A 9,072-nucleotide genomic window follows, 5' to 3' on the forward strand; every position below is an offset into this window, starting at 1 on the left:
AAGCCCTTGACAACGTCTACATTGTGGCAATGAGCCTAAAAAACATGGGTGGATCATCCAGGGCGCCTCACCCAAGTGTAGACATATACCATTGGCATTCGTCCCCGGGAGCTTCCTGGGTCGGAATCCTGTGACTACTGCACGGATGAGTCCCAGTAGGTCGAAACAGAGTGCACTGTCTGCAGCTTACTTTCAAACTTTTGTTTTGATAACAATGGTAGATTTTCGTACACACAGGCTGATTACGAATTTATCGATGAAACTTCATTTAAAGTCGGAACACTTGGTGGAAAATATAACTTGGCGGGTTCCCAAATATTGATTCCCCCTGGAGCGCTGACGGCGCCAATCGACATCACCGTAACGTCATTCTATGGAAAAAGGCGGGATTCGGTGAGATCGGTTAACTATAAACCAGAAATGATGAAAATATTCATGTTGCATTAGTTTTTTACAAAAGATCAGATGTTTGAATCGTGTATAGTGTACAATAGACGTTTAAGGTTTTACTTGTTTGTTTTGTGCAGGTACTGACGATGCCAATTGTATCAGAAATATATATTCCAAAGTTTAATATAGACTGATTTTGTTCTTTGGATCCTGTTTCCATGTTTTACAATGGTCGAAGTTTAAGTCAGATTCTTATGTTAAAATAACCAGCAAAACTTTATGCAGGAAAGTCTAACTCCAGTCTTGCAATGTGAACCAGAAGACCTGCAGTTCGAAAAACCGATTAAAATTGTTTTGCCAACATGTTATCGCACCCGAAAAGGAGACAAAATTGACACAAATGTAAGTTTGTTATTATATTGGCTCCTTTAATTACTCTTCAGCTCTTCAACTCTTATAGATTTTAATAGTTTTTTAATAAAAGTAACAGACAATTAATGCACAATGTTCCGGTAAAATGAAAAAAAAAACATTCAGATTTCTACGCAATATAAAAGTGTAGCCTACGTAATGTGTACAACAGTAAGATATTTTAAAATTTAACCTACAAATGTTGTTAAACATAATAACGGGCTGTTTAAAAGACAACTTCTATGCAAACATATAGTTGTCCTAAACAAAACTCGTTTCAGCTCTTTTTGTTGCAGTTCCGCCTGAGGACGAAAACAGATTGGAAGACTTTAGCCAAACTCGACTTGCTTTCAAACAGCAAAAATTTCACCGCCCAAACTACGAAACTGGGCACGTGAGCAAACTTAGTGATTACGTCAACGTATGCAAACCATAATGACGTACATCGTCTAGGTATGACGTCATTATTTTGGGTGGTCACCGCCGTGAAAAGTTAATAAAGGAAAAGTCTCTTCTTGTCTCAAAATGCCCGGAAAAATCGATTGAAAATGTGACAAGTGTGTCGGTGCAATTGTGCGATAACATTAGAGCTTGCACAAAGTCAAACGACATTAACCTACTTCAGCATGGTGCCTTGTGTTTGAGGTAAGCAAATTGTGTTTTAATTAGATATTAAGTTATCTGTACCTCTGAACCGTTTTTCTGTATATATGCGTGCAATTTCTAAAAAAAGTCTAAAAATATTTCGACGATAAAAAAAGCGTAAAGTTTTAAAACAACTCCTCAGATGTGCAGAGAAGATTCTAGATCTGTGGATGGAAGTAGAAGGTGTCACAGTGAACCCGAAGAGAGATTATTTTTTGCATTCATGGAGTCGGGCAATGGTGGAATGTGAATGGCAACTTACAAAGATTGAAGGAAAGAATCCTAAATCGGCAAAAATTAAACTTTTTGTCAGATCAGCCAACGCTGGAATTCCGTCGTGGACAAGAAACTTTTCCATCAAGTTGTCAAAACAAAAAATGCATTGACTTGAAAAATGCTTTGCGGAGTGACTGGATTGGGTTTGTTACAAATTTTACACAAAGAAAGACAACATTATATATATCGTGTATATAGTATGAGTTTTGTTCACACCTATATCTGATACAAAATGTGTTTAACATCAATGTCAAACTTGTCAATATGCTGCTAAACTGATATTTACGTAATGCTAGAGCAGGGCTCGCCAACCTGCAGCTTTTTTGGTGCACTTATGGGGCAAAAACTGAAAGAACTACCTTCATGTCCAACAATAACGCCAAGTTTTTCCATGTTACACAGGCAGTGCCATATTTTTATGATTTTTTTAAATTAAGTTCGCTCTTCAAAGGCCAACGACCCCTGGCCTTAGCGTTATGCCGGAAACGAAATTTATAAAACAGCATCGTACAATAAAATGTATATGGTCGTGGACAGGCTGTGACTTAATTGTTTAAATTGAATGCTGTATTTGATGCGCTTCGTTCATGAAACAAAGCTGTTCATGGTTGACCGTAAACCACGTCTCTGCACTTTCTGTACACATTACAAATTCGGAATCGTGCCAAATTGCTATCAGTTTGATCAAAAGCGTTATTTTAAGTTGCTGTGATGTAAAAATACGTGACTAATATCTTTGCGTAGCTCTTGACTTGAAGTTGGCATTTCAAAATGACAAATTACTATAATCCATTTTGTTGGCATTAACTAAGAAAGTTATATCGCATTATTTATTTATACCCGTGGTTTTTAACTAGATTCTAGCCATAGAGTATATAGCAAAGACCTTCAGCCTTACGAAAATAAAATCATTGACCAGCACATCGTTGAGTAACATAACAACCATTTTAGCTCAAAATATATTTTAAAAACACAGTTAACAACAAACAGTGGGCCGATTTTTTAATTTTAATCTTCTTAAACAGCATAAATGCTTAGCCGATTTAACAGCAAACACAGTGTACCACACAAATTTTTTTATCACGTAGCAACAGATGAGTTGAACAGACATTACAACCATTCGGACATCTAGATTAAAACGCGAGATAACACTCGTATATGCACTGTCACTTACGCTATGGCAGTGTGACTTATCAAGAAAAAATTGAAATGTTGAATTTTCTTGTACTTTTACATGGTAATAGAAAAATAAAACTCGATAGTAGTTTACGCATGAATGAATGATAGCACAAAATTTTCATAATTCACTGACCACAGGGTGTTGATGACGCAGCAAGGCATTTTGTTACTATGTGCTCATTTACACGAAAAGTCGTTGAAAACATTTTCGGGAAAACGGAACTGCAACAAACAAAGAATTAATAAATTTATTAGACAGCACGAGAATTCGGGTATTAAAATTGCCATCTCTCCCATGCAGAACCCGTTAATACAGGATGTAATAACATGAAAACGCTTATTCAATTAAGCAATAAATTACAATGCTATTGTAATATTACGCTATGTTCCAAGCTGCCACATTGCAAAGAGGGCAAACATGGGTGTGGTCACTTATAATATTACAGCTGAAGTTCTCGGGGAGCTTATAACGATTTTTTTGTGCTGTTGAAGCACATATGCATGCGATTTTAAAGCGAAGCACAAAACACCTTCCATAAAGTTCTCCTGTTTAAATTGGGTTTCGTGAAAAAAAAAAAAACGGTTATTTAACATGTTAGTTTACCAAAATTTAGGACATTTTCTTTCAACACATGATTATCCACCCTCTTCATATTCTAATTTACAGATCCACTTCTGTTGGAATGCCCCAATGAAGCAAGGATTGATCAACCAATCCAAAGGGCGCATTTAACCTCCACACTGCTGCATGTTTTCGTTTAATTGCACAGTTACAGGGGTTTTGCTAGAAAACTCCTAGTTTATTATTTTTGCAAATCCTTGTATTATTGTGTTCTCCCCTGTCACGATGACATTGTTTGTTTGTTTGTTTCATTTTTATTCTCGGTGAGCAGGCAACGTCCGCCGTCGAGCTGCCTGTTTCTATTGCAAGTCCGTTGATCATTTTTTATTTGACTTTTTCGGTTTTAGGCAGTTGGTGACTCCAATTTAGTTCAACCCAACGGGAACCACTGGGTTGGAGCAATGCCGCTTAAGTTTCTTGCTCAGGGAAGCACAAGCGACCGAGATAGGATTACAACCCATGACCTTGTGATCACAAGGCGGTTGCGCTAACTACTGTTGCACCCAAGGTCTGATATCCACGTCGCACAAGTATATCCAACTTGTGACCACATGAGGTACACAAAACGTAGAGTTCGGTGCTGCACCCCTGACATTTATGTGATTAAACAAGTTCCCAACAACAGACAAGCGCTCGGTACCAATCTCGTGGTTAAACCTATTCGGGAAGTGGTATGGCACCTTAGATATATTCATGCACTCTATTTCATTGTATGTGGTGTCCGATTGTTTTAAATACTCGATGGGTGCATCATTCCGCAAAGGAACTTATTTTTTTGTCCTATTTAAGGTTGGCTTGGCTTTTATTCAAGTTTATTTTACATAGGGGGTGTCATACCGTTTTATTCAAGTTTATTTTACACAGGGGTGCAATACCGTCCATATTACTAAAATTTATCATTATTCAACGTTTTAGAAAAAACATTGTCCTTATATCTGAGAAATGTCCTTGTTTTTGACTTGAGTCCTTATTTTGTCTTATTTTCAACAATTGCAAAACTGTCTTTTTCCTCTGGCACCCTATGTTGCGTACCATACGAAAAACATGTTTTGACGCCTAGATTTTGTGAATTTAGAAAAGAAAATATGAAAAAAACATGGCATGTGATATGTCATGGCTCGTTTGTTTTGCTTCGTATGAAAATATAAATTTTCGGTGATCCTAATTTAAAGGCTCATGTCAAAGGCAACCCTGTATAGCAAGCACAAAAAATACTCATTTTTCTGTTGATTTCAACACAACTACATAGGTGTTTTGTAGCAACATATCTGTTTGATAATGCTACTAATTAAAACAGGACCGACAGAAGCATTTAGTTGCTTGCTAATTAAATACGTTATTGCACTGTTTTCGCTTTAAGCTGTTAATACATTTTCCCAAAAACTGTCTGCATTATTTCTGAAAAATTTTAATTTCCTGAAGGGTTTTGTTGTTGCTGGTTAAATTTCGTTTCGCAATCCGTTGTAATTATCTTTTTATGCCTTTCATCTTATATATATCCCTCTGTCATGTACAAATTTAGGTACATCACTTGTAAGAGTTGTGAGAGATGATTGCAGGCGGTGACAAAATACTATTCAGGGTGAACTAATCCGTACTAGTAAACTTAATCAATAAAAAGTTAATTAATGAAAAAATGCCATACTCTCAAATGGCACTCTCAAAATAACAATTTTTTGGATTTTTAACGTGTGTTTTATTTTAAATTTAGAAAGTCGAGTTGTTAAACTTCATATTTGAGTCTTTACAACAAAATGGCTGGACCGGTAAGATTATGTGCACTTGTTGCTACTTTCGTGTTGCTGCTTGTATCTTTTAATTAATCTATGTGTTTTAAAGCAGGTACAAACCGATTACGAGTTCAAATCAATCTGCTGTCTTGGTCATACAATCACCGCAGTGGGAATTCCAACCGGCCCAAGGTACTAACAAGATATCTCAGGCGGTGAAAACTATCGCATAAATGTGCAATATTACGATGAGTTAAATGGGTGTAAAATATTGCAAATGCTTATTATGCTACTTTATTCGTTATTTTTCATGTTTAAAAACGGATCTGGTTTCTAATTCATTTTCTACGTTGGTGGGAAGGTAACGCATGACTAACAATAAGTCCGTCATCCTGCCAGTTTTATTGCGAGTCCTTTGAATCATTTCATTTATTTTATCCGGGGAGGAAATGGTTACTTCAATAGTAAATCAACTCATTACCTTTTACTGGGTTAAAGTGATGCTTTTTTGGCTTAAGAAATCACATATGGCCGAAACTTGCCGTACGGTTATGAAGTACCGTTAATGTTACATAAAGATAGGGGTTTTCATTGTGTTTCAAACACAACAAAATATTGGGACGCACACGACCTAAGTCATTCCTTTTATTCGAAGGGTTGCTATCAACATTCTGGTAAACGATGATCCGAATAACATTGGCTTCCCCTCGTTTTGATGCACGAGTGATTGTTATGAACAACTGTGTGGATGGTGGATGGAAAAACGAACAACGGGACAGAAATGGAGACTTCATTGGGCTGCCCAATTCCTATGCTGAGGTAGCCTAGTTGTTTTAAAACAATACGGGTCTTAGAGATATGTAGGAGCGGACTTTTGTAAAGGTTTTAAAATGCTTTTAGGATTAGCATGTTTTGCGAGTGAATGATAAAAAGACCTTTCAGATGTTTAAGTGATGCGATAAAAAGTATGAAAATGGTTTGCACCCTGCAAATTATCTACAAATTTAACTTTAATAACAGTGAGAAGAATCAGCTTTTCCGAAATGCTAGTGTAAACTCCAGTCAATATTAATCATGTCAAGTACTTGGTACATTTGTACGTTGTTTTTCGCAGTACAAAATTGAAGTTGGAGCTGAAGAGATCACCTGTTCGTGGAATGGACAAAAACTTCCCGGTTGCACATTCAAACACAGAGTCGATCCGAAGACTTATGCTGGTTTGCAAGTGCGCGGGCTTGCTGCGACTCGTGTAGATGTCATCGACAACTCTGGTTCCACAAAAAAGGTAAAGCCTTTTCATTTTCGTTTATTCGTTGCGCGGACAGGAAAACCGCCATACAATAAAGCATGTCGTATCATTGACCCAACAGCTTTAAATTAGAAGTTATGTCTGAACTATAAAATACTAGATCCTTTTAATTACCAAATTTAATTAGAAGTAGAAAAATGATCGACCATGTGCAAACACAAACTTTTCTTTGGTTAAATTAACCCAACAACCAAGCTTAATTCTATACGTATATTTACCTTTTCTATGACAAAATTGCTATCCTACTTTAAGAACGTTTTCAGTGTCCAAAAATGTTAGCCTAGGGGTGTAGTCTAGTAGTGCTATTCGGGTCGGGCTTCAGTATGAGTAAAACGGGCTTGAATCATTCTCACAACACACTGCTAGGCCACATATTGTGTCGCAATCATATGTTGGTGTATCCAAAGTTTTTTTTTGAAAAACAGTGCATATAGTTTCAGATTTTACACTATATTTCTTTTATTGCTCGCAGCACATAAAAAAAAGCTTTTGTTTTTTACAAATATTTTTATATTGGTTGTCGCAGGAAACTGTACTGAACGTTGGAGGTGACAAAGTTTTCGGAAAAAAACATAAAACTTCTCGCCACCATAGTGAATGAGAGGTAGGTCTTAAAAAATAAAAAAAGTGCTCAAACGGCCTTTGTCTGAAATCTTCTGACACTTTAGCCATGTGGTCCGTTAACAATGGCTTTATATAGGTGACTTGTTTAGTACACCTACCTAGACCGTTTGCCGTTTTACCTTGGTAAACATATGTTAGGGTTACCAGACGTCCGAAAATCTGCATTAAATGTGTGTCCGGAAATATTCAAACACTCTTAATGTCCGTAATTTTAGCGTCTTTTTAGCCTAACCTACAGTAGTTCTTACTATTCTTTTCCTGATGGGCTCAACGGTTTACGTTTTTACTGTTGTCTGTGCTGTTTCTGATGAACAATGCTATCTACATTAATGTAAAACAATCTGGTGAAAATTTATGATTTGTACCTTATTACTTTGTGACTCAATGTTATTTCGGCAAATATGGGACTATGATAGTTTGTAACAACATGCGATGTAACGCATGTTTGGTGTCGCCTAAAATACTCATTGCAACACCGCGGAACTTGGCTCACGCAGATATGGTAATCCTAATCTATGTGCTTTTTTGTTTGTCAGGTCGTCTGTGAATTTCAAGTTTGACGACGCAGACCATAGCTTTGCTTTACATTTCAATCCGAGGTTCGACCAAAAAGTGATTGTACGCAACAACTGTGTCAAAGGAGGTTGGCAAAACGAAGAAAGAAGCATGGATGTGCCGTTCACATGGGAACTTAACCAGGAGTACGAGGTAACATAAACTATATTGTAGTTAGTAGGTTTCGTTGTGTATTCTTTTGAACAAAAACTTTTATATTAAACTTCTATTCATCCCAAATGTTAAGCTAAAATCAAAGTACTGTAGGTACAAATTCGTTTCGTACGTAACGAATTTCACGCTGGCAATAGAATGTACAAGAAAGCATTTTGCATGGAATCAGTTTATAATTTAGATTTTTCGAAAACATTTTACGGTAGCCCAAGTGTTGTTTCCAACGGCATACGATATTTTCAATAATAGGCTGTATTGTATTTTTCAGTTCAACTTTTGCGTGGGAAAGGATTATTTCTCCTGTGTATGGGGTGGCGTTGAAGTTTGTAGATTCAACCACCGCATGCCATTTACGCGATGTGCTGGACTCCAGATAAATGGCATGTCCGTTGCCAGTGTACGAAGCATATAAAACCTACTGTAGACATCATCTGTAATGGCAATATACCCAAAGTTTAATGCTTTTTGATAAATAAGTTTGAACCTTCAATATCGGCTGTTACTTTTCGGTTAAACGGTTTTAGTATTCAGTTTGTTTTGATAGTTTATATTCGGTTATTAAAATATAAGTTGTTTCTCAAATGCATGTAGCTGCTCGTTATAAGCAGCAGTAGCCTATTGCAGAATCAAAATATAATCTGTAGAAGTAATCTATTTACGGACTAATTCAATTTTTTAGTTGTTATCTTTTGACCATAAATAGGCCTACAATGTGACTAAATTTAACCTGGACAAGAGTTCCACAAAATTTCAGTCCAAGATCAGAGAAAACGCTGAAACAATTGTGCACTGCGTAACTTCCATACACTTTTGTGCAAAGTTGTTCGTAAAATCAAGGGTCAGAGTGGGTATACGATTGGGAAAAGAGGGCATGACTTATCAGTCATTGACAACAACAACAAAAAAAGATTAACATCAACACAAAGACAAATAAGGTCTCTTCAGAACTTTAAGCGGATATCCAATCTTCCGTTTTAATCTTAACGAGAAAACAGCACAAAACCATACCGCTCCCAGACGTAGAATGGTTTTCTGGTTTCGCGTTTACTAAGCTGTAGCATAACTTATTTCAAAAGTAAGCTTATTACAGCAGATCACGAATACAGACTTCCGTTGTTTAGGGAATTGAGTCCAATTAACCCCATTGACACGATCTA

At 36.7% G+C, this 9,072-nt stretch overlaps 1 long non-coding RNA gene and 1 pseudogene across 2 annotated transcripts; both read left to right on the forward strand.

Moving 5' to 3' along the window:
• Positions 1 to 228: 228 nt before the first annotated feature.
• LOC145232944 (uncharacterized) lies at positions 229 to 2,492 on the forward strand. The gene is made up of 4 exons (XR_013860974.1): positions 229 to 393; positions 676 to 792; positions 1,098 to 1,446; positions 1,589 to 2,492. It is a non-coding gene; the product is annotated as an uncharacterized LOC145232944 (long non-coding RNA).
• A 2,785-nt stretch (positions 2,493 to 5,277) lies between these two features.
• On the forward strand, positions 5,278 to 8,485 carry LOC145234442 (32 kDa beta-galactoside-binding lectin-like; annotated as a pseudogene). Its single transcript, XR_013861288.1, has 7 exons — positions 5,278 to 5,289; positions 5,366 to 5,445; positions 5,909 to 6,072; positions 6,368 to 6,538; positions 7,111 to 7,166; positions 7,723 to 7,894; positions 8,184 to 8,485. The product of XR_013861288.1 is annotated as a 32 kDa beta-galactoside-binding lectin-like (transcript).
• The last annotated feature ends 587 nt before the right edge of the window (positions 8,486 to 9,072 follow it).

Source organism: Phallusia mammillata, chromosome 6 (genome assembly GCF_965637545.1).
Source record: "Phallusia mammillata chromosome 6, kaPhaMamm4.hap1.1, whole genome shotgun sequence".
Taxonomy (NCBI): Eukaryota; Metazoa; Chordata; class Ascidiacea; order Phlebobranchia; family Ascidiidae; genus Phallusia; species Phallusia mammillata.